Genomic DNA, 27271 nt, shown 5'->3' with positions numbered 1-27271 from the left:
ATGTTGAAAAGATTCATAAGGTTTCATCTGGTAAATGTGCCACAATTTATTCTATCCGTCCCTTGTAGCTGAAAGTTGAGATTTGGGTATTTGCCATGACATTGTCATGCATACAGAGTTTGCCAGATTTATGATCATGTCTTTAGACTAAATTTCTTTGGATAGAAGTGGAATTGCTGAGACTATGTGTATGAACATTTTTATGGATCTTAATTTGTATTTACCAAGTGCTTTCCCAACATCGCTGTATTAATTGACATCCTTGTAAGCAATAATTTCACCACGCCTTCAGCAGCATCTAGGTAAGTTTTGAGGCGATTTTATTGGAGGAAATGGCACCTCATTATTTTAATTTGCAATTATTTTCTTACTAATGAGGCATGACATTCTTTGGAATGTTTGTGAACTCGTTGTGTTTTCTCTTTGGTGAATTATCTGCTCTTGCTCTTTGCCCATTAAAATATTAGCAATCAACTACTTTTGCTTTTCCACATTTTTTAAAATTTCTGTAGGAGAAAGAAATTCACTGTGGGTATTTATAAAGATTATGTACACATATATCACATTTTAAACTACAGACAGCTACAAAATTCAACTTACTGGATCTGAGCTCAGATCTCCAGCAGTCACCTTAAAAAAAAAACAAACCAAAACAAAAAGACCAACAAAACAACAAAAGACCAAACTCAGTACATATCAGTAGCTTTAGCAATTGGGAAGCAGAGACCAGAGGGTACAGAGGGCTCACTAGCCAGCCAATCAATTCAAATTGAGTGCTCAGTTTCAAAGAAATTCTGTTTGAGAAGAGAGCAACTATGGAAGATACCCAACACCTACTTATGGCTTTCATGACCTGTATCCCCCAACACATACACACACACACACACACACACACACACACACACACACACACACACATGCTTATACACGTGTGTGTTAATATGAAAAACTAAACTGGTTTGTCTTTTCTTGTGTTTTGTTATTTCATCATGTAGAAAGTTGACGATCTCAAATAAGCCTCTTTTCAAGTTTTCTTTAACCCATGAGATATTTTATGTATCTGTGAAAGGGGATCAGGAAGTGACTGACTTGAAAGGAGACCCCCCAGCCATAGCTTGAAAGCTGACATTCAGGGGCAATCCAATGACAACAAACAGAAAGCAACAATATTTAAATTATTTCCTCCACTATGGAGTCAAATAATGCATAACCAGTAATGATATCAATTGGAGAACGTTTCTTTTTCTTGTTCAGCTGAGCAAGGTGAACTCAAAGAAGAGGAGGCATGGGATCTGAGTGGCCCTGGAGCAGATCAATAAATCTACTTCTCCCGGCCACTGCCATCTAATCAAGAACCCACTGAGATAGTAGGAGAGCCCATAGAACATCTTTGAGTCCTCCCTTTCTAGAATTTTCTAACTCATTGACACTTCCTACTCCCTGGCCCTTCCCTTTTGCTTCTCCTGCTGTTTCCTGAACTCTTTCTAATGTTCCTCACTATGCTTTCTTGCCTCGGCCCCTTCAATGCTTATTATTCCTGGGTTTAGTTCATCAGCTTCCCTTGTTTCTCCCCATGCTGTTTTCTCTACTGAGCTCATATGTACTCATGGTTTCAGTTACCACATGTGTGTTACCATCCCCTCTTGTTTATTTTTTCACTTTTTTTGAGTCAATGTGTCCTATAGGATAGCTTCAAACTTACTACGTACCAGAAATTGACCTTGAACACCTGATCCTCATGCTTCCACCTCCTAAGTGTCAGGATTCCAGTCATGTAGACTTCACCTAGCATATGTGGTACCGAGACTCAACCCCGAGGCATGATACTTGTTAGACAAACTCTCTACTAACTGAGCTACATCCCCAGCCTGTTCCCTCTCCACTCCAGTTAAACACCAAGAGACTTTCCTTTGGGAGTCATCAGAACTTAAAAAAAATATCAGGAAGGTAAAATCCAGCTCACCAGTCCAGCCTATCACCATGGCCATCAAAAGAGTCTACTTAGTTCCTTTCCCCTAGATACAGTAACTCACAGAAGGGCTCCATTTTCCTCCTCATTAACACTGTTACTTCCCAGCCCTCTTTCCATTTGACCTCCTTCAAATGCCACCACCTTAAATACATCTCTAGTGGTTGCAGTCACATGCCACCTCTTGCACTTCTGCACCTGCAGACAGTTGCCAAGACTCTAAGCATTGCAGGGTTGCACCATGTGCAGGTATGTGTGGGTCTGTGTGTGTGTGTGTGGTGTGTCTGTGTGTCTATGTGTCTGTCTGTCTGTCTGTCTGTCTGTCTGTCTGTCTCTCTCTCTCTCTCTCTCTCTCTCTCTCTCTCTGTGTGTGTGTGTGTGTGTGTACTGTCCCTTGAGCCCTTGGTTCTTTCCCACTCTTATTTGTTTTGCCTTGCTTTACACACTCTACCCAGTAGTTAGGTAAACCGTTGCTCCTTTGCCTCCCTATGATGTCATGCATGCTATTCTTTCTACTTGAAATGCTACCCTTGGTCTCTGCAATCATTATTTCCAAGTCCTTGGTTGTGTTAGCAAGTCCTTTTGGCTTCACTGGACCACGCCTGGATAGGCTCCTCTTGACAGGAGATAAGAGCCAGATTCTACCAGCTGGCCCCTTTCTCATCGTCCTGGGACTGATCTCCAGCAATGGACCTATACTATTCTGTGAGAGTCATTCTAATGAGGGTGATGTTTGATCTAAATCCAGGCCAGAAACCTGGAGAACATATATTTTAGGGTTTATTTGAAGGCTGTTGACTTGTAAGAAAGCCAAGGGGAAAGTACAATTTGACTTCTTTTTTTTTTTTTAAAGAAAACTCACGTGTGTTTTATTCTTTACCCTTAGATGCTCCTTAGTATTCTTTGTAAGATTCTCTCTCCAGGGTGGCTTAGCTCAGCTGTATGGCTCTCTAGTAAGCTGTGGGGCCAGACCTTGATTTACATACATAATCAGAACTGCCTGTCTGTACTAGTCTCCCCAGAAGGCAGCTTGCTATGGAGAAGGTTCAGGTCACCAGGTTAAATGTGAATGGCAACTTCTGGGATGGGTGGGCACATGGCTGCACAAAACAACATGATTACTGAATACCGGTAAAACCCCCATATGGCTCACTTGGGCCAGCAGGCTTTATGTCCTCATCTGTCACTCACTCCTGTTTCATTTATGGGGCACTTACTATGTAGCAGGGATGGTGTGGGTGCTGAGGGCACTGTCTTAGTTTAGCTATTCTAAACATAGGTCCTACAGGCCTGGATAAGTCTAAGACCTAGATAGTTGACTAAGAATACCTAGGAGACACACACACACACACACACACACACACACACACACACACACACACACACGGAATTGAGGAAAATGATTCAGGGAAGGAAGAAAAGCCAATGGCAGACACTTTGCAGGTTACTGCTATGGGCAACTGGGGCAGACTCTTCCTAAGGACACTCCAAGGCACCATGTAGAACATGCTGGGAATCCTCTCAACAGAAGACTCAATGCCTGGGGCATCAATCTACTGACTCTCATCCCTAAGGACATTAACTCTTTGGCCCCAGAGGTATTAACTCTACTGCACTTCAGAATGATGTCTGTCTTCTTCAAGCTAAGCTCCTAAGGTTCCGAGAAAAGCCTGAGGCACAGAAGCTGTAAGAGGCAATCTGTTGAGGTGGGAAGTTGTCAGTGTGCTCAGAACCACCGCTTGGGATTTTAGTTAACTCTGGTGAGCTAAAGAGATATGAGGTGAGGTTATACAGATAGAGCATCCACAGGGTCTGGGACAGATGGAAAGATGAATTAGTCACAGTCCGGCTGCCCTTGGAAAAGTCAATGTCACACGGGGAAAGACAAACAGGCCAAGAACCTAACCATCAGATGGTTGGATAAGACCTGGTTCTGTGTTAGTCACAGCCTGCAGGGGGCATAGGATTTAAACTGAGCGGGGCAAAGTGGGAGATGAGTGATACCTTCCCAGAGATTTGAGATGATCCTCAAAGGATGTATATTTCTCATGCTCAGAGAAAGGAGTAATGAAATTTGGGGAGCATAGACAGTGAGCTCTGAGCATGCAAGGCTTGAGTGTTGTAAAGCGAGACTGCCTGATGTAGCCAAAGCATTGGCTCTTTTCTACAGAGCAGTTGGGGATTGTACAGAACGTTACCTGCAGCTAGATTGTGCAGGAGTGTGGCTCACCCAAAGTAAGCATTTCCACCTCAGTCCCCAGGCAGCAATTGGGGGGCGGCGCATCAGTGTCATGCTCTGAGCCTTAGAATACTCACTCAGCATAGCTTGCCGGGTGGGTTGGATGGTGAATGGTGAAATTGGAGCCCAAGGATCATGATTAGGAGCTATGCCAGTTAGTCTCTGGTCAGGAAACAGATGGCACTCTCCAAAGGAGTGGAAGAGTTCCCAGTCATCAGAGAGTCCCATGGCTTGAAGAGAGGACCACTCAACAGGAGCCAGGACCTTGGGTAGAGGAAAGCATCCAGAAGCGACCCCGGCCAACACAGGAACAAACACCCTGACCTTTCTCCCTTTCCACCTTCTCGACTCCTGCCAGAAATTTTCATTGGTCAATATTCAGAAGCCAGATGGCAGGGTTTCCCAGTTGATACATCCCACAAAGGCTGGGCTTTTGAAGCTCAGAGTAGGGTAGAGAAACATAAGGTTGGGGAGGGCTGCTGCAATTGGCAAGGTCAGAGGTGAGAGCAGGTGAATTCTCTGTCAGACCATGGAGTTGGAAGAGCCTGAGGGAGGCCCTATACATGAATATGGGAAGTGATCTGAAATCATGCTTAAATAGCATTGGAGAAGAGTTTCTCAGCTATTTGTCTTGTCCTAATGAACATATCCGAGGGCGTTTCTTAGTTCATCTTCTGTTGCTATAATAAAATGTCTGGGGTGAGGTAATAGAAGAGAAGGAGGGAGAGGAGGAAGAGGAAGAGGAGGAGGAGGAGGAGGAGGAGGAGGAGGAGGAGGAGGAGGAGGAGGAGGAGCCCTTAGTCCTGCCACCGCTCGACCCTCTAGCATAGGGAAATGTCAGGGCAGGGAGGTGGGAAGGGGTGGGTGGATGGGTGAGGGAACACCCACATAAGAAGAGGAAGGGAGGATGGGATAAGGGGTTTATGGACAGGAAACTGGGAAAAGAGATAACATTTGAAATGTAAATTAAAAATCATCCAATAAAAAAAGTAAAAAAAAAAAAAAAAAGATGTAAGGGTAGGCGCTGATACTAATGTCCAGTTCCCTAATTGGTTCTTGACTTGTCAATAAAGAAGGGCCAGAGCCAATTGCTGGGCAGAAGGTAGAGGTAAGACTTCCCGGTTACAAGAGGAAAAAGAGATGCAGGGAAAGGGGAGCTTTTTCTGCCAGGCTTTGGAACAAGTAGCATGGAGCAATCATGTAAAATCTCAGGGCAGCTAAGACCTGAAGTCTCCCCTATGAGCTGGGGCCAAGGATACTGGCAGGGGCTACCTGATGCCAGCCACTGTTTTAGGCAGGAGGAGAAACGGACATAGTAATTGATGCGGGAGTGCCTTTTCAGGAAGGAGACTCTGTACCCAACAATTGTGTCTAGCCAGCATGTTCTAAAATATAGAAAACAAAGAAAATTCACTTCACAACTGTGGAGACTAGAAGCCCAAGATTGAGGAACTGTATCTGGAAAGGGCTGTATTATGCTATATTATTATAATGGCAGTAGATTGAAGGGCAATCAGGTGTGTTCGGATGAGGTAAAACCTTGACAAGAGGCTAGAGAGATGGATCAGCAATTAAGAATATGTATTATTCTTGCAAAAAAAAAAAAGGTCAAAGTTGGGTCCTCACACAACCTCCTGGTAACTAGCTATAACTCTAGCAACTCTAGCTCCCAAGACTCTGAAGCCATCTTCTGACATATCCAGACACTTGCATGGAAGTTCATATTACACAGAGACACATACACACACACACACAGACACACACACACACATACACATACACACACATATACACACACATACATACACATACACATACACATGTATACACGTACACATACACACACATACACACACATACACACATACACATACACACATACACACACATACACATACACACATGCACACACACGTACACATACACACACATGTACACATACACACATACACACAGTACACATACACACATACACACACACGTATGCATACACACACATACACACACACATACACACACATACACACACACATACACATACATATAGTTAAAGCAAAAGAAATCAGTTTTTTAAAACATATACAAGAAGTTCAGCATTATGCTTGACAACTGGCTCTTGCAATAACTAATTAAGTCAGAATACCTGTCACTCCTTAACTATCTCAATACCTTCATATTGGGAATCAAATCTCAACATGGATCTTCAAGGGATAACACTCTAGTCAACTCATAGAAAGGGGTGAAGCTGTGTCTGTCATCTGCCTTTAATATCAACATTAAATAGGTCAGTGGTAGAAACAAGAGCAAAGTCTAAATGATGCTTTGGGGGAAAAAGTCTTGCAGAGAGATATGAGGCATAGGTCCTCATGGGCCTATATAGGATGTTGGTAGCCACAAAGCCACTGTGAAGAGGGCAGAGAGAACATCTGAGACTAAGGCTAAGAAAAGAAAGTGTTTCTGTCTTTTACTGTAGATAATAGAAGTTTCAAGAACCTTGCCATTGTAAGTTAGCCCTCTCTTTCTCATGCTTGTGGATACCAGAGAGAAGAGTCTAGTTTGGGCTGCCTATGCCAAGACTTGATCGTGTCCAAGAGTCTATAGGATTTGTTTCATAGAAATGTTGCTGTTGGGCACTCACAGCACTTCCTGCCATGTATAAGCATTTCATAAAGATGGCTGTCCAAACTGAGTGGCTTCAGCAAAAGGACATTCCTGGCTACATGTTCCTGGAGGCCAAGAGCCCCAAATCAAGGTATTGGCAAGGCTGTGTAGCCTCTAGAGGCACTAGAGACAATCATTCTAAGCCCCTTTCCTGGCTTCTGAGAGTTTTTGGCTGCTGGTGGCATAATTTTCTATGTGAATGTAATTGGTGTCTGATTTCACCCCCACTGACCTTTTGGGTTTCTGAGTGCTCATGTATATGCGTGTGTGTGTGTGTATGTGTGTGTGTGTGTGTGTGTGTGTGCGCGCACGCGCGCACACGCTCGTGCCCATGTAGGTGGAGGCTAGAGAATAGCTACAATAATCATTCTGGCACTCTCTACCTTCTTTTCTAAGACAGGTTCTCTTACTAGCCTGAAAATCACCAAGTAGGTTAAGCTGACTGGCTGGAGAGCCCTGGAAATATAGCTGTATCTGCCTAAGTATACAGGGTTAACAATCATGTACTGCCATGCTCTTATTTGTTTGTTTGTTTGTTTGTTTGTTTGTTTGTTTTGCTTTATTTTGTTTTTTATGTGTGGGCTTGGGGGATCAAATTCATATCCTCATGTTTGAAAAGTGTGGTTGTTTGAATGAGAATGATCCCTATAGACTCATACATTTGAAAGCTTAGTCTCCAATTTGTGGTATCCTTTGGGAAGGGTTAAAAGGAGTGGCCCTATTGGAGGAGGCATGCCACTGGATACAGGCAAACCTACCTTGAGGTTTCAACAAGCTTATACCATTCCCAGTTAGCACTCTATGTCTTGTATTTGTAGATCAAGATGTAAGCTCTTAGCTACTCCTTGAGCACCATGCACGCCTGCTTGCCTGGTGCCATTCTCCTTGACGTGATAATCATGAGCTCTAATGTTCTAAAACTGTGAGCCCCAAATTAAAGGCATTCTTTTATAAGCTGCTTTGGTCATGGTGGTTTGCCACATCAATAGAAACGTAGGTAAGACACAAGGCAAATACTTGACCAGCTAGACTATCTCCCCAGTCCTAAATCTCCAAGAACACCAATCATTTTAGATGAGGGCCCATGCTAATGGATTCAACTTGATCATCTAAAAAGTCCTTGCTTCAAAATAAGAGTACATTTTAAGGAATTCAAGATGAGGAGATATTTGGGGGAGGGATGGTAATACTTCCCAGCACTCACATGGAGGGATATGCTCTTTACTTTATTAGATCAATCTTTGTATGGACCCACAGGTTTAGAGTTGACAGACCCACAGTTTAGGTAATTAGCAGAGTGAGTCCCCCCAAATGTTGTGGGTGCACAACAGTCTACAGGGAAAGGTGTTCTTCCTTAATGGTATTAAAGGGGTTTTAAAAATAGATACAAAATATTGGCCTACAGATTCACTACTGAACTTTGGATATCTGGAATTCAACATTATGACACAAAATTTATTAAGAACCATAAGACTCAAACATATAAGTTCAACAGCCCCTACCCTGAAAGACAGACCCAAGTTAATAGTACCATAATTATTTTGGGAGTGCTTGAGGAGGCAGAACGAGGGGGATTGAACTGGTCAAAAGAGAAGAAAACCAATGGAACCCCTTATTGTAGTGAGCACAGTCTCCTGGGAGGCCTCTCAGGGATAGTGGTAGAATATAAAACATGCCACAGTGTAATTCTTGATCCTTTAGGGGCTAAAGAGATGGCTTGGTCAATGAAGTGCTTGCCAGATAAGCATGAGGACCTCAGTTTGGATCACCAGTAAACATGTCGAAAACCAGGCATGAACAGTATGCGTCTCTGGGGAGAATGAAGAGGACAGACTCCTGGATCTCACTAGCTATCCAGTCTAGCCAGGTTCACTGAGAGACTTTGCCTCAAAAAAAATTAAGGTAGAAAGTAACTGAGAAAGACACTGGAATGTTGGCCTCTACACTTATGCTCACCCACATGTATGTCATACATCCCACAAGTGCATGCACATACATTCATACAAATGTGTACTCTCTCTCTCTCTCTCTCTCTCTCTCTCTCTCTCTCTCTCTCACACACACACACACACACACACACACACACACACACACACACACACACACACACAAATGGGACTTTATTCTACCACTCCGGCCTTCCAGTGAATAGGGATGCCTCTGGCTCAAGAGCAGAGTCCAGAAACTGACAGACTAATTGTAGTTAATTTGTAGGGTGACTAGAGGGGTAGTAACAAATCACTCAGACCTCCTAATGGCCCCAAGTTGTGACACTTGAAACTCACCATAAAGCTACGAAGTACCTAATACATTCCTCTCTTTCTGATAAGGAGTGCAGGTTTTCCCTTGGGTGGGGTGTTTGAAAACCTCCTCAAATTGATAAATTAGTAAATGGCTTACCCAAGATCTGAACCTGTTGTTAAATGATTTTAAGCCAGTATTCCTAAACCACAAAATTTGATACTGCTTGACTAATACATGTTTTCTCTTATCTTACTCTTAAAAGATGGGATTTTGTTTCAGAGTTTGGTCCCAAGCTAATGTTGACATAAAGCAGAGACACACAGTGATTCTGGCAGAAGCTTTCATCCAGTGATGCCAGCCTTGTGAATAGAAGTTTAGTTCTTTCATAATTTCTCTGTGGTCTCCTAGCATTTGTTTTGATTTGTTTTTGTTTTTTGTTTTTGTTTTTGTGTTTTTGTTTTTGTTTTTTTTTTTTAAGGTGAGGCAGGTGGCAAGGAAAGATCTCTGCCTAAAACACCTCCTTCCTACTGGAAGCAAGGTTGAAAGTCTGGACAGAGCCCCACGGCAGCCACACCCAAGTCCCTTTGGGCATTGATGTAGTTCCCAGTTTCTGTGGCCTCTCCCTTTTCCAGAATTACTGAAGTCTGTCCCTTCCCAGCTGTTCACAAGCCTGGGGCGACAGGGAGACCCTGCAGAGGGGCCTCTTAAGTCTTCCTGTCACCTACTACTGCGATGAGATTCTCCCCCGGTTGGCTTGGAGTGACAGTGATAGATTAAACGCACCAATTAAATTAGATCCTATTTTAAAGAGCTTGAGCTGGATTTACTTTTAATTATAGTGCTGTGCTCGCTGATGAGGTATTGTCGAGGACTTAACAATTGGTTGATTGTGCATCCGAGTATTCCGAGAGCAGTTTCTGGGAGAGCATGCGACTGCTTTCTTTAGTCTAAGGAGCTTCTTGGGATAAGGCAGGAAGGAGGAAGGAGGTAGGGGGAGGGGAGTGATGTCCTATCTCCACTGAGAATCCATCTCTCTTCCCCTTGTTTTCTGCTTTATGAGTCCCATGTTACTTAGAGATTTAATGAGCACAGCATGGAGTAGAGAAATGGGCCAGAGGCCTCGGAGTTGAGCTGGCTTGGGGCTCCTTTCCTCCTCTGTCCCACTTTGCTGCCATCCTCCCTAGGCTCAGGTAAGAAACCTGCCTTGCCAGAGTCTGAGTTTCCTGTCGGTGATTCACTGCTTCATTAATTCATGCAGCATGTATCAAGGTTCTGGAATGCACCAATATTGTTTTAGGCGCTAAGGGTAGGATGATAAACAAATCAGAACTCCTTCTCCTCATAGGCACATGCTCTAGTGGAGGGAGGAAAGGAAGAGCAGAAATAACCAGAGATGTTCTACGACAGCAGGAATGCAGGTTATAAGGCAAAAGAAAATGAGGTGAGGGGGGTTATGCTTCCACAGTGGTTAGAGGAGGTCTCCCATAAGAGGTCCATTGAGCATGGCCTAAAAGCAAGTGGAAAACTGAGTTATGTGAATATCTGGAAGAAGAACAAAGTGGGGGTAAGGTCCTTGCTACATGATTGAGCTGTCTTGCCACCAAGAGAACCTGGTTCACGCAATCACTCATCTCTGTCTTAAGGCAAATGGGTCTTTGAGATTTAGCAATAGACCATTGTGGGGCTCTGTCCTTGAAGGAGCTGACCCACACATATGTCAGGCTCAATAGACAATCTGGCACACACTTACTGGTACACGTGAGTGATGGCTGCTGTGGTTACCTGGAAGGACACTTCTCTTGGTACCCAACTCTTTGTTATCATGGAAACAGAAAAGTTGAGGAAGAAAAACAAAAGCCCAAAACACACGTACACATTCATATTTGTACATAAAAGTATTTGGAACATGAATCCAAACACATGTGTTTTGGTTCCTGCTTTTCATAAGATCAGATGAAGTCAAGTGAGCTGTGGCAAAGCTTTGCACCAGAGATGTTTTTCTTCTGCGAAACGTAAAAAAGCATTGGCGCTGTGTAATTAAATAAGGGGCTGTGTACAAGACTTCGACAACTATGCAATAAAGGGAAATGATATGGAAAAGTTAGGATGATGTCAGAGATGCCTTAACTATTGAGCAAAGAACAATTTCTAGCAACTTGTGTCTTAGAAGTAACTGCCCCATGGCTATGGTGGCAGAAGGTTTGGGTCTCCAGAAGCGCACATGGTTTCTTTGGGAAGTAATCTGAGAAAACATTAGTAGAAAGCATGGGAAGATGAGGCAGGGCTTCGCCAAGTCACTTGCTACTGTGATCCCCAAGAGCTGAATCCTGTTGGGTCTACCTGGGACTCCGAGAGCCTGTTGGTCAGTGGCTGAGGGTGTCTCTGCTGAGATTGGAAAAGTGTTACCTACCCTGGTACCGTGGACCTTAGCAACAGCACTGGAACACCTTACATCTTTTTTTTTTCAGAGCTGAGGACCGAAACCAGGGCCTTGTGCTTGCTAGGCAAGCGCCCTACCGCTGAGCTAAATCCCCAACCCCTTACATCTTAATAAAGCTCTGGAGTAAGATATATATATATATATATCTTAAAGCACTTGCCAAGCAAACAGAAAGACTGGAGTTTGGATTTCCCCAAACCCACGTGTGTATTGAGTAGGCATGGCTGCCATTGGTAAATTGTGCCTTAGAAGGTCGAGACAAGGGCTCTCTGAAATAAACTGACTAGTCAGACTGGCCATGTCAGTGATATCTATGTTTTATTGGGAGAAACTGCTCAAAGGATAAGGCAGGACTAGCATTCACTTGCATTATCATTGGCCCTCTATCCATCTGCATGTACATGTGTATGCACATTCATACCCACATATGTACCCACACATTTGTAAACATGCATGCAGACACATACACATAAGACAGAAACTAATGAAGACTGTTTATGAAGTAAAGAGAGTGTGCTGGTTAGTTTTGGTCAACTCAACACAAACTGGAATCATATGGGAAGAGGAAACCTCAACTGAGGAAACTGCCTCCCTCAGATCGGCCTGTGAGTACATCTGTTGGGCATTTCCCTAATGATGATTGCTGTGGGAGGGTCCATCCTACTATCGACAGTGCCACCCCCAGGCCAGTGGTGCTGGGTTGTATAAGGAATCAAATTATGGAAACCATGGGAAGCAAAAGTCACAATCTGCCTCAGTTCCTGCCTCTAGAGGCTCTGGCCTTGAGCTCCTGCCCTGACTTTCCTTCACAATGGACTGTAAGCTGTAAACATAAATGAACCCTTTTCTCTCCGCGTTGCTATTGGCCATGGTGTTTAACACAGAAATAGAAAGCAAGCAAGAACAGAGAGGTTTATTTAGGTTCATGGTTGTAGATGTTCATGTCTAAAATGGGGTAGCCCCATTAGTCTGACCAGCAGTGAGGGAAGCAAACACATAATACCAGGAAGGTCTGTTTGGAAGACATTGAGAGGTACTCACGTCTCCAGCTGAGAAGCATAGGGATAGGTTAAGGTCCCAACAACATAAGGACCTCCCTTTAGGCTTCACTTCTTAAAGGTGCACATTGCCTCCCAATAGCTCCATACTGGGAGGCAAGCTTTTACTTCTGGACTTTTAAGGGACACTCCTCCAAATATAGCAAAAGGCACTCACTGGTAGGTCTCAAATGACTGACTGAGGTGCCTATTAACATATCAAAGTGGATGTTGGCCACCAGGTTCTCCCAGCATCCCTCAGTCCCTACCTGTTACAGGGTCCTCCTGGCTGGCATACCCTACCCTCTACCCTAGACCTCTCCAGCCCAGGGACTGTGCTGGATTTTCCATTCCACCAGCTTCTCAGATTTCCACATAATCCAGCTATTGTGGTTTTGCAGACCTTTAGGCCTTTTGGCCGCCACTCTTGGTCTTCTGCCTCTCCCCTCTGTTCTTCCCCTCTCCTCACATTCACTGAAGTGGGAAGGGCAAGAGCATATGTGCAGCATACTAATAATGCCTACTACATTCCTTAGAACAAGGGACCAGTCCTGTCCCACATCAGCTTTTCAGGCAAGAGGACTCAAACTCTGGCCTCAGACACACACCAGAGAAATCTACCCTTCAGCAGCAGGTGGCAGCTTTGCTCTCTAACCTGAGGTCTGTACGTGTATGCTCAGGCCCTACACAGAGGTGGTAAAAATGAGAACTAAGAAATAGGAAGCCAGTTAAAGGCTTCGAAAGAACTTTGGACCCCCAGAGAATTGGGTTTTGGGGAAGGCACCATGTGCTCAGCCCCCTCAAATGAGCTTGGCAGATGGGAACGTCTTTGTGTGATGCCCCTTCAGTGGATGCCATTCTCTGACTGACAAGAGAATGGCTGGCACTATTACCATGGCAACCAATAACAGCCCACCCAAAGACCCTTCTACAGACAGAAAAGATGGAGCACGAACCAGATCTCAGGAACTCCACCTCCACAGAGGACAACCAGAGCCAAAGGTAGGTGGCTTTTCTTCCTCTTGACATTGTAATTATCACCCATATCCTATGCACGCATTCACACAAATACTTGGGACACACACACACACACACACACACACACGCACACACACACACCACCCAAAGTTGGTTGGGCCTGGGAAAACAACTGTCACAATGTTGTGCCGACTTGCTGGGTAAGCAGGAACTAGTGGGTGTCTCTGTTTTCCCCTGAATGTAATGATTCAGATGGTACCAGTTCCATGGCCTCTACCGTGGGAGGAGGCAAGAGCTGACGCAAGAGCGTCTGGGAGGCATTTGGAGCATCTTGAAAGAAGTCGCTGAAAATTCCTGTTATGAAATTCAAACGTCTTCCTTTCCTTTTCACTTGAAACCTTTGGAGTTTTCAAATTGCAGTTAAGGTCTTTCCAATCAGCAGCTCTTCTGAGACCACAAAGCATGCAGAGCCACTGACCACAAAGTGAAGGTAAAAATAAAATGTGAATTCAAACAATTTCCTAACTTGCGGCCAGATTCCAGTTTGGATTTTAAAAGCTTCCTCTCTGGTCAGCTTCCTGCGCTGAAGCAGCACCCCCACCCCCACCCCTGCCTCCCACCACTACCAAGGCTCACTTAGCTCTGAGAGCCTGTGTATTCCTTGCTATTAGAGATTGAAAACAGGAAATGAAGGGGCCTATAGGGGGAAGGGAAAGCTTAAAACAACTTCAGAGGACAAGCTGATGAAGTCATAGATGGTATCGCCCTGCCTTTTCCATGTCGGGTTTCTTTAAAGATAAGGTAGTGACTCAAAATGGGCTGCCTTTTTTTTTTTTTTCAAGATGGGAGCAGAGGAGGATTTTCTTTAATATCCTCTTCCCTCCCAGTGTTTCCAAAGATAACCAGAGAGAAGTGACTCGATCCACGTGCATGTAAAATGCGATTACAGGACAAATTTCCTCATTGTGGTCCCTGAGGGCTGAGGGAGGAGGGGAAGGCAGGGGGAGGCCGGAGATGGAGAGGAGGCCAGTAGCCGCTAGGCCTCGAATTGTTGATGAGGTTTCGTTAAGACCCCACTCAAGCTCTGGGGAATTTTGTGACCAATGGCTGGTGTGTAGCTAAATGGAATGTTGTGGCCTAAATCACGTGAATATCTGTATGATGGGGCCTGACAGGAGCAGGAAGAAAGGGGAAGATGCTGCATACTCAGGACTTGCCTGTGAGATACAAGGAATGTATCCATCAAGAATACCAACCTGTAGACATATTCCACCATTGCAGGTGCCCAGGTTGTGGTGAATCAGGCTGTACTGTGAGGTGAAGAGTGGCTCGTAAGAGTCCAGGGGACCAATGTGAGGTGGGGTCCAAGAGGAAAGGCAGGGATCCCAGCCTGGCACTCCACTGGGGAAGAAGCAGTAAACCCTGGTGCAGATTCTGAAAGGAGCAGGTAAAGGAGAAGGGAGGGGGCCTGAGAGGGCTCCGTGGGAGCAAAAATCTAGGAACCCCAGCTAGGGGACTGGAAGACTTCAGTTCAAATCTGATTCTGCTACAGACCTGTTCTCTAATCCTCAATTTTCTTTCCCACCGAAATGGCCACTGCCTAGAGTGTAGGATTGATAAGGAGTGGGAAGAGGACAGAGGTTTGCTTTTTTTCAGAAGTGCTCAAGGCTGTGAGCTGTGTAAGGGGCCATAAGGAGGTATTTATGAAGTGCCAGCAAAATGGTACTGGGGGAGGGGGAGCCTGCCAAGTTAAAGGAAATACACAAAAGTAGAGCTAAGCTTATTTATGAAACAGCGTCTCTGGCCTTTTGGTGAACCTAGAGAACAATTTCCATCTGGCAAGGCAAAACTGTGGTGAGCAAGAGATTGGGGGCTTGTGAACTCTTTAGGGCAGCTCACTTGGAAAGGGGGCCCCTTGCCTCTCATGAGAAGTAGACACCTGGCCCTGGCCCTGCCCCACCCTGCCAAGGGTGATGGATGTGGGTCAGAACCTACATAGGCCAGGTTTCTTCTCTCTTGAGGCAGTCAGGGAAGAGGAACTTGCAGGAAATTAAGTAAAAAGAAGAGATCTGTGGGGTGAGGGGGTGGGGGAGGCAGTGAAAACACAGCAGGGATTGGGAGGAGGGGGGATTGCACAGTGCACAACCTATATACTGTCCAGAGTCTAAGAGTGAGAGTGAAAGCAAACACAGATTAGACAGGAACAAAGAAAGGTGACCCGCAGGGGAACAGAGAAAGGAACATGGATCATTGTCCCAGCCTAAAGGAACAGGAGGGGGGCTATTGCCTTTTTTTCCCTGAAGAGTCTATCTCCTTGTCCTGAGGGAATGAATCAGAAGCAATGAACTTTAATCCATGGGTGAGGGAGTCAGTAATCGCACTTGCTGTCTTCTCCTCAACCCTAGTCCTAGTCCTGTGTCCTGTGTCTTTCCTTAAGGGACCATTTGGAAAGAAGTACTTTGCCAATACCCTTCCCTCTGCACTCCCACATCCCATGCTACTACCTCCCCAACTCCCGAGAGTGTCACACCCTCCAAAAGATGGTCTCTTGGAGAGGCATTTTAAAGGGTTTTCACAAAGGATGTTTGGAACAGTCTGGGATGTCTACTGGGCACTGGGAGCCAGGCTCTTCTGAGTGAGAGTCAGGAGAGAATGTGAGTCTTTGGACCCAGTTCATAAATTCTGTGTCTCCACTCTCCATCATCATGATTGGGGGGTGGGGCAGCCTGGGCATCAGACTTTTGGCCAGTTACCCTCAGCCTTGACTGTCCATAAAAGAAGCTGAAATACATGATGACAATCCCTAAGCGAGGGATCCAGACTTTTTGCTTCTTAACCACTCCGCCAGATAATTCTAGCAAACAAGATTGATCACTACTATTGTAAGGCCTTAAGGGACTAAGCAGTGCACATCACCTCTCTGGATGTCAGTTTAGCTTAGAGAAACAAGGGAGCTGGGCTCAGTAATTTACCTACTCTTCAGTCCCTCTGACTAAGCACCAATACAGGCTTGCTTGTGCATATATAGGCATTCATTGTGCACACACGGATCTATGATTTAGGTATGAGCACTCTGAAAAAGGCTTCTGTACTTACAGGGGTTTGCTTCCCAGTTGATGGTACTGCTAAGAAGATTCTGGAAGTTTTAAGAGGCAAGGACTAGCTAGACAAAGTTAATTACTGGAGACATGTCCTTGAGGACTATCTGTTGTGTCACCCTTACTCTGATGACCATGAAATGAGCATGTATGCTCATCCATCATCTCCTTCCACCACTCTGTTCAGCTTCAGCATATGCAGGCACAATGGTGCCTGGAAACTATGGACTGAACCCTTTGAAACTGTGAGCCAACATAGTAATTCTTCATTTTAAGTTTTCACCCAACTATTTGTTATGGAGAAGAGAAACTAATATCCGTTCATTTCTTACCCTCTTCCACCAGAAATACACAGGTGAGAGAAGGATTCTTAGGTGAAGACTTAGTCAGAGTTGGCTAGGCTCAGGGGTGGGCACAGAGAGAACAAAAAGGAAATGCCAGATTCTGTCGTTCTTTACTGCCTCTCCTCCACACCTACAAACCAGGTCATGCTAACCATTCCCTGTGAGCATCTGTGCACATCTCCCTTCTGTGCATCAAAAGGATCCCTGACTTTCACATGGGAAGCAATGTCTCCTCTGCAGCCAGATTGTGGGCGGCATCTACACTGCTTTAAGCTGATTAGAACTGCTCCCACCTCTCTCCTTGGTCATGTTTGAGTTTCCAGCCTTCTGATGCCAGACTGGAATCCCTGGGAGGCAAACAACAGAGAGAACAGAACACTCACCTTCATTCTTCTGGAACCTCTAAAAGATTTCTTCTTCTACTGATGAATGAAGGAAAAAGCCGGGCCACCTACTACCTTCAGGGGCACTGTACCTATCAGTGGTTCCACACTGTGGGGTTCACTGCCTCTGAAATGATTTTTACTGTCCTGGTTTTCAAAGAGGGGCTCCAAAGTGGAGAAAGAGAATGGCTGGGGAACCATTCAGAAAGCAAATTTTCATGAGAGCCATGATGTATAGTAGGGAGTTCAATGGCGTTCTCATGTTTCCTCGTAGGTTGAATTTCCTCTTAGATTCTGGCTTGGAAGCGAAGTACCAGTCCTTTCCCTGGGTGCCTATCATAGTCATTGTTAAATGAGTGAATGAATGCCAGAGTATAGAGTTGGAAATGGCTTAAAGCAAAGCCAGCTAGGGGATCACCATGGAACAATCTATAAGTGACCGCAGGAGGAAGAAGCGAGGTGTTGGCTATAGGGAGAGGGATGTCTGAACTGAATGGAGCAAACTATGCCTCAGTGGATGAGTTGGTGGAGCACAGTTATGTCTGAACATGGAAAAGGGGCCAGGGTAAATGCATACAAGCCTAACTTCAAACCAAAGTGCCATACATTTCTCTGAAGGGACCAGGGCAAATGCTACTTATGATACTGTCACGGGTTGGGGGGGGGGGGGGCGGCTTTTCTGTTCTTTATTATCTTATTCTTTCACAATTTCATATATGTCTTTGATTCTGCCTTCGCTTATTCCGACTCCAGCACAGTGTGGGACAAAATGTATTATTTGACAGCTTAGTCTGAAGTATGTCTCTTTCAATGTTCAACCTTCTTGAATTCCAATCTTTTGACTTGCAACGTATTTTCTCTAACACCTGCTACTTCCCTTTTCTGTTTGCCTTCATCCCATAATAAGTCAAAGAGGCGCCTGAGCTCACTTGGTCAAGGAGCCTGCAAATCCAAGGAACATGTTTTCAGTTATGGTCCAGTTCCCATCACTCAGCAAACAGTTCTCAAATGCACTGAGAAACGTATTCCAGAGTCCTCACTGCAGCTTGATTGGGTGCAGCCAAAGCAGAAGTAACCTATGTCCATTGAGAGCAAAGTAGAGAAAAGAACCAGGGCATATACATATGCATGGAATAGCAAAGGAGCGGCAGCGTCTATCTATCTCACACACATCATGCTGAGTAAAAGAAGCCAGTTATCAAAGAGTCCACAGGCATCTATTGATGCGCATATCTCAGAAGCAGACAAAGGGAAAACACGGTATTAGAAAAAGATGTGCTGAGTTCAGGGAAGGGTGCGAGTAGAAGACGGCATGAAGGAGACCTTGGGGCTTCAGAGAGAGGTCTTTACCTGAGTGATACTTGCTCTGTAATAATTTTCTGAGCTAAAATGTTCATGGACTATGTACCTTTCTTTGTGTGTGTTTTACTTGCGTGTGTGTGTGTGTGTGTGTGTGTGTGTGTGTGTGTGTGTGTGTGTAATGTCAATAATATCATCACCCACGAAGAAGGAAAATGCTGAGATTGCCTGGTTTAAGACATGCAGAAGGGGTGGGAGGGGAAGAAAAACAATTCAGGAGTTTCCCTTGTCTGTGGTGGTCCAAGACAACAGAAAGCCTGGATTCCTCAGTATACTATATTGTTGAGGGTGGGAGTGGGGGTACTATATGTATGCATGCATGTTCATGTACATGTAGCATGCATGCATATGTGTGAAGGCCAGAGATCAATGTTGGGTGCCTTCCTCAGTCACTCTCTAAATGATTTTTGAGACAAAGTATCTCACTGGACTTTGAGTTGCTGATTTAGTTAGGCTAGCAGGCCAGAGAGTTCCAAAAATGTATTTATCTCTGCTTCTCCAATACAAAGAGTACAGGTATGTACTGACGACATAGGTGCTAGGGACCTGAACTCAGGCTTTTATGCTTGCATAGCAAGCACTTCATACACTGAACCATCTTTCCAGCCTCTAAACTCACTTTTAAAAATGTCAGGACAGAAGATCACCTCATGAGTAAGTAATGTCCCCAGGGCACACCTGAAGTTTCAGAGGACGGGATCAAGTGAGGTGTCCAATTCAGATAACTTGGCATTGTACTCTCTTCCCCTTCGTGGACTGGGTCCTTGCCTCCTGAGTCTCACAATGCCCTTGGCCCATCAGGGTTCTCTAAAATCATCCAGTCCCCATCAATGAAAAGAGTTCAAGTTACAAATTTTCTCCTTTGAGATTTCTCGCTCCCAATGGACATTTGCCACACACACATTAAGTTCTTCCTCTAGGGGCTTCAGCAATGGACAGTCTTTGCTGATCCTTCTCCACAGCATGGGGCCCTATTTACCTCAGAGCCACTAAAATGTCTGGCTTCAGTGATGATTTTCCTCACAGACAAAAGTATGTGCTCCCTAGGGATATTAAACACTGTCTTCTAGACACGCAGCAGATGCTGACTCTTAAAGATTCCAGCATCTTCATCAACAACTCTGCTTCCATCCTCCACAGGGCAGAATCTCCATTACAAAGATCAAACGATTTGCTTCTTTGCCCCCACTTGTAGCTCATTGCCTGATCTTGTACACCATGCTAACAGTACTAAATAAATGAATGATGAACAAATCCATGATCACCCCTACCTTGGCTGCTCACAGTTTCTAGAGGTGTGATAGAAGTGGAAAACTGTGCTATGCTCAAAAATGTTGGCAGTAGAGAAAGGGTGAGGGGAATGGTTAAAGGAAGGGTAGAGACAAGAGAAAGAAGATACGTATAGAAACATACATATATGTATGCATGCATGTTCATGTACATGTAGCATGGGAGGTAAGGGGGGATGGGGGAAAGAAGGAAAGAGGACGTTCTAAGAAAAGGGAAGCTAAGAAGGAGGAGCTGGGGCACTCGGCCACAGGAACCTCCGATTGTAGTTCCAACCCTGGTTGCCAGCATGGCCTCTCTCCTGGCCAGCCTATCTGCAGGACTTGGCCAAGAAGATCTGTGCGCAGCCTGACCCTAAGTGGCAGAGGAGCGAGTGGGCTGTCAGAACAAAAGGCTCAGAAGCTGCTGGCCCCCAAAAAAAGAAAAGGAAGGAAACACAAAGTAAGTCTCAGAAGCAGGAGCAGAAATCTATGAAGCACAAGACTAAACCCCTGGGCAAGAAGTCTTCCACCTCTTCTAGGGCCAAGAAACCAGGGGTATCCAAACAAGAGAGCTCCAGCTTCCTGGGGTCCCCTGAAGATAGCTGAGACACAGCGCCTGATTTTGTCTTTGAACTGGATTTCCTGAGACAGCGGCTGCAAGAGAAGATCCAGATGGCCCGGGCCCAGGGTAGCACTAAGGAGCTGTCTGCTGCCACACGAGAAAAAAGACAGCAGAGAAAGCAGGAGAGGGAACGGAAGAAGAGGAAGTGCAAGGTGCTCTGGGCAAAGCAGCAGGTTGCAGGGGCTGAGAAAAAGGAGGAACCAGTCAAGACATCTTCCAAAATGGCCTGCAAGGAGCTGCAGGAATCAAGACTGATCTTTAATAAGGTGGAACTGACTGAAGAGGAGCCAGCCAGCAAGGCCCAGCACAAGAAGGAGAAGTGGCAGAAGGTGAAAGGGAACTTGACACCACTGACAGGCAGGCACTGTAGGCAGCTGCTGGACCATCTGCACGCACCACAGGGCCTGTTGGGAGAGCTTCGCGATCCAGATGCAGGCAAGGCCCGGGAGCTGGAGGCCAAGGTGAGGTAGACCAACTTGCTGTACAAGGTTGAGGCTGTGAAGATCAGGGACGATGAATGCCTGCTGCAGGAGGCCCTGAAGTGCAAAGAGAAGCTCCAGGCACAGCAGAAGCGCAAGTGGGAGAAGCGGTCAGAGCATGGGGTGGGGAAGATGCAGCTGCCAACAGGACATGTGGTGCCAGAACCTGCGCAAGAAGAAGGCAGCTCGGGCTGAGCGATGGCTACAGAAGGCCCGCAAGAAGGGCCGGGTGCTGCCCCAGGACCTGGAGTACACAGGCCTCTCCTGAGAGTTTGCACCTGCCAGGTTCCTGGCTGGGCACCTTCCTACCTGGCTTCCATCCATCTCCATCCTTGAGGGTTGAGGTGGTATGAGGCGCCAGCGCAGGTCTAGGTGACAGACTGGGTCTCCTGTGGAGGTTGACACAGTTCTTGCACCCCACAACCGAAGTGAGATCTCTGACCGTGTGCCAGGATGTTTCAGCAGCATCCTTATCGAATACCATGTTCTCCTGTTCCTGAGAAGGATGAAGGGGATATGTTCCCATGCCTTGTGAGGGGGTATGTCAATGTGTCTGTTTGCCTGTGGGTATCTGTCTTCTGAATGCTCCAGAGTTGGGATAGAGATTGGGGTGAGGTATCCCACTCACCTCTTCCTGCCCACCTGTATGTCCAGTGGCCATGAGAACAAAAGGTCTTGACTACTCCTTCTGTATCCACTAGTCCTTGGGAACAGACAAGAGAGCCCAAGGAGTTCTTGGGAGAATCTGATCCAGTCAGGCCTATCTCTGGGCCAGAGCTTGAGAGCTGTGTTGAAGGCCAGCATCCAGCTCAAAAATCTAGAGTCCTTCCTGAGTCCCAGGATGTGCTTGGTCACGTGTGAGCCAGTCGATGGCTGAGACTTGGAGTTTTATGTTTCCTAGTTTGATGTTAGTTTGACACTAGCTGGAGTTGTCTGAGAAGAGAACACCTCAACTAAGAATCCCACTAGATTGGCCTGTGGTGCATTTAAAAAAACTGGTGAATGATGTGGTAGGGCCTGGTTCATTGTGGCCAGTGCCAACCCTGGACTGGTGGTCCTGGGTTGTTTAAGAAAGTAGGCCAAGCTAGCTGTGGGGAACAAGCCATTAAGTAGCTTTTGCTTTAGTTCCTGCCTCTAGGTTCCTGCCCTGGCTTCCCTTGGTGATGTACTGTTACCTGGAAATGTAACACAAAGTAAACCCTTTCCTCAAGTTAAAAAAAAAGGAGGAGGAGCTGGTGGGAAAGAGGGCACAGGAAAAGAAGGTGATGGCTGTTGTATATTGCTGTCTTTAACTACTTGGGGCAAGTTTGATCTTCACAATCAGGATATCTAATTTCTTCGTCTTATCTCTTTGTACACAACTACTTGTCAAACCCTGACCAACAATAACCCACCAACAACCCATGGACAACCATGAATCCTGACTACTGGGGCTCTAGTGTCTATATACCCTCTTAAAAGTTCCCAGAATTTCAAATACCACAGTTGCAGAAACTATCTGCAGCTGGCAAAATCATACGTCTCCTAGAGCATGAAGCAAATCATAGTCAGCTGCAGTGAACATTCTGAAGCAGCCCCATAATCCACACCTGGGATTAAAATGAAAACATATTCTTACAAAATGTCTGTGATTTTTTTTAAAGGAACCAAAATTCCAAAATTGTCACTACAGTTATGAAAGAAAATTCATTCGTCAAGCCAATAGCATCCAGTTCATGGGCTTCCCTGGTAGTTATCCTTAAACAATGATTCTTGTTTAAACTACAAGAATACAAAACCTTTGTAGCAAGCCAAATTCTATGTTTACTCAAGTGAAACATGTCTCCACATGGAGGAGCAGGGTCACATAAGTCCAAGGTTTTGCGATCCAGTTGAAAGATACTACAATCCAAGTGATCTGATTCCTAAATCAGGAAGATGGCAGATTTAGTCTGCAGTTGGTGTGCATCAGCCCACCCAAACAAACTCTCCTTTATACACTCATACCGGCTCTCTAAGATCAAATTGACATGGGCCTTTGATGGCTGATAAGAGACTGTTGGTAGGAAGTGAGTGATGAGGTTTACATCAGGACAAAGGGATATAGACCCCTACTTGAGCACCTAGGAACAGAAAAATTGAGAAGAGCATCTGTTCTTTACCAGACTGCTGTCATCTCTTCCTTTCCTGAATCTAGATTGGCAAGTACTTCCTAGATACTCATGTAGACGCCTATATCCCCTGTCCTGACGTAAATCTCATTACTCAGTTCCTACCAACAGTCTCTTGTGAGCCAGGAGCTGGTTATGACAGGACTAGCCTATTGACCGGTACAGAGCTGTCCAGTTTCCTTTTTAGTCAAGGGAAAGCTAACTCTGGTGTCACAGGATGCAATTTTGTTTCTTTTTCAGGAAAAGTGCAGTTTAAGGCAGGTGCTTGTTACTTTGCACAGCTGTAACCAAAGAATCTGAGGAAAGAACTTAAGGAAAAAAAGGATAATTTGGGGCTCAAAGTTTCAAAAGGTTAAGTTCATGATTGTTTGACCATGCACTTGGGCAGAACTTTGTGGTGGCATGAAGGTAGAAGAAGTTCTTCAACTCAGGGCAATCAGAAGGTAGAGAGCAGGAAAGGTATCTCGGGGTCTGGTATGACCTTCAAATTCACCCCCAATGACCTAGTTCCTCCAAGATCCAAACATTTTGACAATCTCCCAAAGTAGCGTCACCAGTTGGGAACCAAACCTTCAACATATGAGCTTATGGGAGAGATTTCAGATTCAAACCATAATATGGCAGAAGGGACTTAGCTTCATGCAGTCACTGAGGGTTCAGAACCAGTGGGGAGCTCTGTTTCTTTAACATCAGAAATTCTAACTTGATTGACTGTACATGGGACATGGGCATAGCATTTTGTTTTAAGCTTCCGTGGTGTCACTAGTGGGCAGCTATGCTGAGACTGTTTACTCCTCCAACATCACTCTGTTACATTAATGTCCAGCCAGCAGGGATGAGCAATGGAAGAAATCGATCCAAAGACCATGTGAAAAGTATAAGCCAAACATGAAAGTTCTTTACATAACATTTGAATATATCTAATCAGCCAAAAGTCAATTATATGGCCATACTTTACCCCAAGGGTAGCTGGGAAATGTAGCCTAGATGAATGTTCAGGACTAAAGTCAATGTGTTTAATAGATATTTAGCTAGCATCTCCACATTTTAGATTGTTTTTGTCTCTGAATGAGAATCTTAAACTTTGTGAACCTTAAACTTTGATAAAGTATCTCATTTTTATTATTTATTATTAAGTGACAGATAATCTCGTATGTTTATGGGCTACAATGTGATGTTTTGATCTATGTCTATATAAAAAGAGTCAATCAAGCTAATTAACATATCTATCACCTCTCCAATTTATCATCTTATGTGATGAGAATGTCAAACATCTCTTTTAATAATTTTGAAATACACAATGTTTTTATTAACGATAGTCAGGATGCAGTGTGACAGATCACCAAAAGCTATTCCTCCAGTTTGACTAAAACTTTGTACCCTTTGATCAACATCTTTTCATTCCCCATACCCTCCTCCTAACCTTTAGTAACTATCTTTCTCCTCTCTCTTTCTATAAGATTATCCTTTAAAGATTTCATATACAGATGAAATTGTCTCTCTTTTGTTTTTAAATGAAAAGAGATTATGAAATCTGAGGGAGTGAACGTTCTAGAAGTCTTTATTTATAGCAGGACCCTTTTCTGAGACAGTCTGACTACTTACTTATGTTATAATGTTCCTTTACCTTTAATATGAGACAGGGCATAGTTGTAAAACTGATGGGTATTTGATGGAACATGGAAGAACTGGAAAGAAGCATCACTTAGACCATGATAGAGGCAACATTGCTTAGCACATCAGAGCCCAGGAAATAAAAGGGAGAAACAAAGTAAGAAGAGTGAGAATCAAAAAGGCCAGGGCTTCAAATCTCAGTGAGTCCCACATCCTGCCTTTAGGGGTTCATGGACTCTTAGTGAGGCAACCAAAACTGTGCACAGGTCCATGGGAGGAAATGCCAACTGAATGGATCCATGGATCTGCCACACAGCCTTGATGTGATGGTTATGAAAGAGAGAGTATGTATGGACCTACAGAAAGAACAGCAATGAAATGAGTCTGTGCCACAGTTGGTCCACTTTGATTAACCATTGCGTTTCTGAAGTATTCAAATCAGGAACCTGAAGTTATTCCTAAAGCCTTAGCAGCTAAACACTGAACCGAACTTATGACTGGACTAGATGATCTTGTTTTTTTTTGTTTTGTTTTGTTTTTGTTTTTGTTTTTGCATCTGAAAGCAGGTTTATTGGAACTCCTTGAAGAGATCCAGAGATGTCCAGTATCTGGAAAGCTCTATGGGGACTGACTTTAAAGGTGGCCTACCCTCAGTTGGACAAGCATCTTAGTTTAGCTCACTGTAACAAATGATCTCAGAGTGGAAAAGTGAAGAAGAAATATTTATTTCTCAAGCTCTTAGTGTCTGGGTAATCAGGATCAGGGTGCCAATTTGGTCATATTCTGGGTGAATTCACTTAAAGGGCCAAAGAGAGAGAAACACACACACACACACACACACACACACACACACACAGAGGAGGGGCTGGGGAGAGGAAGAGGGAGAGGGAGAGGGAGAGGGAGAGGGAGAGGGAGAGGGAGAGGGAGAGGGAGAGGGAGAGGGAGAGGGAGAGGGAGAGGGAGAGGGAGAGGGAGAGACTCTAATTTCCAGTTCTTTTCTTGTGGTGCTAGGGACTGATCCCAGGACCTTGCTTACAGTAGGCAAGCACTCTTTCTCTTCTTATAAGGGTACTGTTAACCATCAGAACTCTACCCTCAGGACCTCATAAAATCTAGACAATTTTTGGACAGAAAGAATGGTGCACATAGAAATTATGCAGCATTGTGACTCCTCCCTAAGCCCAGGAATAAGTATCAAGTAGAAACAAAGGCAGGAATGGGAGAAGGAAATGAGACTGAGAGGAGGTTTGTGGTCATATCAGAGTGGGTTGAATAGTCAGAAATGCCAGAAATCACAAAGGAAAAGTTTCACAAGATTTTACAAACCCAACACATCTGACTTTGCATGTCTAGTTTATCTGTATGGTTGCACCTAGATCACAAACTTGTAGCAGACCCATGTCCTCTTTGGAGTGACAAAACACCTGATTTGAAGAGCGTGAAGAGAAAAGTATTCTGTCACACAGTTTCAAGGGGTTCTGTCTATTGTTGCTTGGCCCCATACACTTGAAGACTATAACAGCAGAAGTACACAACAAAGGAGTTCCTTCCCTTCACAGCAGACAAGAAGCAGACTGGGAAAGGGACTGGGGACCTGGTGCAAACTCTAGTGAAATGCTTCCTCCAGCTGGGCCTCATCACCTAATGTTTCCAGAGCCTCTGCAAATAGCACTACCAGCTGTGGACCAAGCATTCCTAACTGAGACTTTGGGGGACCACTTCAGGTCCAATTGGTAAGCACTGTGATACCAGATATCACCTCGCATTGTCTCGCCTTCCCTGCTTCTGGCTAGCAGTGGCCCATGTGCTGCTGTCTAACACATATGTTAATTCTACCGGATTCAGAATGCTGCATCAGTGGAATGATACAGTACAGATTCCTTCGTGTGTGACTGCTCTTGCTCAAGACTGTGAGAGGCATCTGTATCGTTGCATCTAATTGGAGGTTGTTGGTTCCCGTTGCTAATACTGTTCCATTGTGCAACTATGACATGCCTTATTTATCTCTTCTCCTGCAGATAGGCATTTGAATTGTTTCCAGGTTTTTCTTTTTTTTCTTTGTCTTTTTTTTTACTATTATGACTATTTTTATATGTGTTCTCTTAGCAAACATAGGCATGCGTTTCAGTTTAGTAGAGACGTGGGAGTGGAGTAGATAGATGAAGGGGAACGTGTGCCTTCACTCTCAGTAGATGCTTGCAAACGGTTTGTTTAATGATATACCACTTAGACACGTTTAGGAGTCAGCGGGGTTGCCTACTTAGCAAGCTACATAGCCCAGAAACAGAACTACAAATGGACAATCCCAGGACAATCTGTCTGCATTCTTGAGAGACTTGCAGTCTCATATCCTTGACCATTCCCTGCAAGGCCTAACTATGGGGGG

At 44.8% G+C, this 27271-nt stretch overlaps 1 pseudogene; it reads left to right on the top strand.

Annotated features, from left to right (window-relative positions):
• The first annotated feature begins 20200 nt into the window (after positions 1-20200).
• Surf6-ps1 (surfeit 6, pseudogene 1) lies at positions 20201-21389 on the top strand (annotated as a pseudogene).
• The last annotated feature ends 5882 nt before the right edge of the window (positions 21390-27271 follow it).

The sequence above is a fragment of the Rattus norvegicus genome, chromosome X (genome assembly GCF_021556685.1).
Source record: "Rattus norvegicus strain SHRSP/BbbUtx chromosome X, alternate assembly SHRSP_T2T, whole genome shotgun sequence".
In the NCBI taxonomy this organism is placed as follows: Eukaryota; Metazoa; Chordata; class Mammalia; order Rodentia; family Muridae; genus Rattus; species Rattus norvegicus.
The sequence above is the reverse complement of the archived record's forward strand: the minus strand, read 5'-3'. Positions and strand labels throughout refer to the sequence as shown.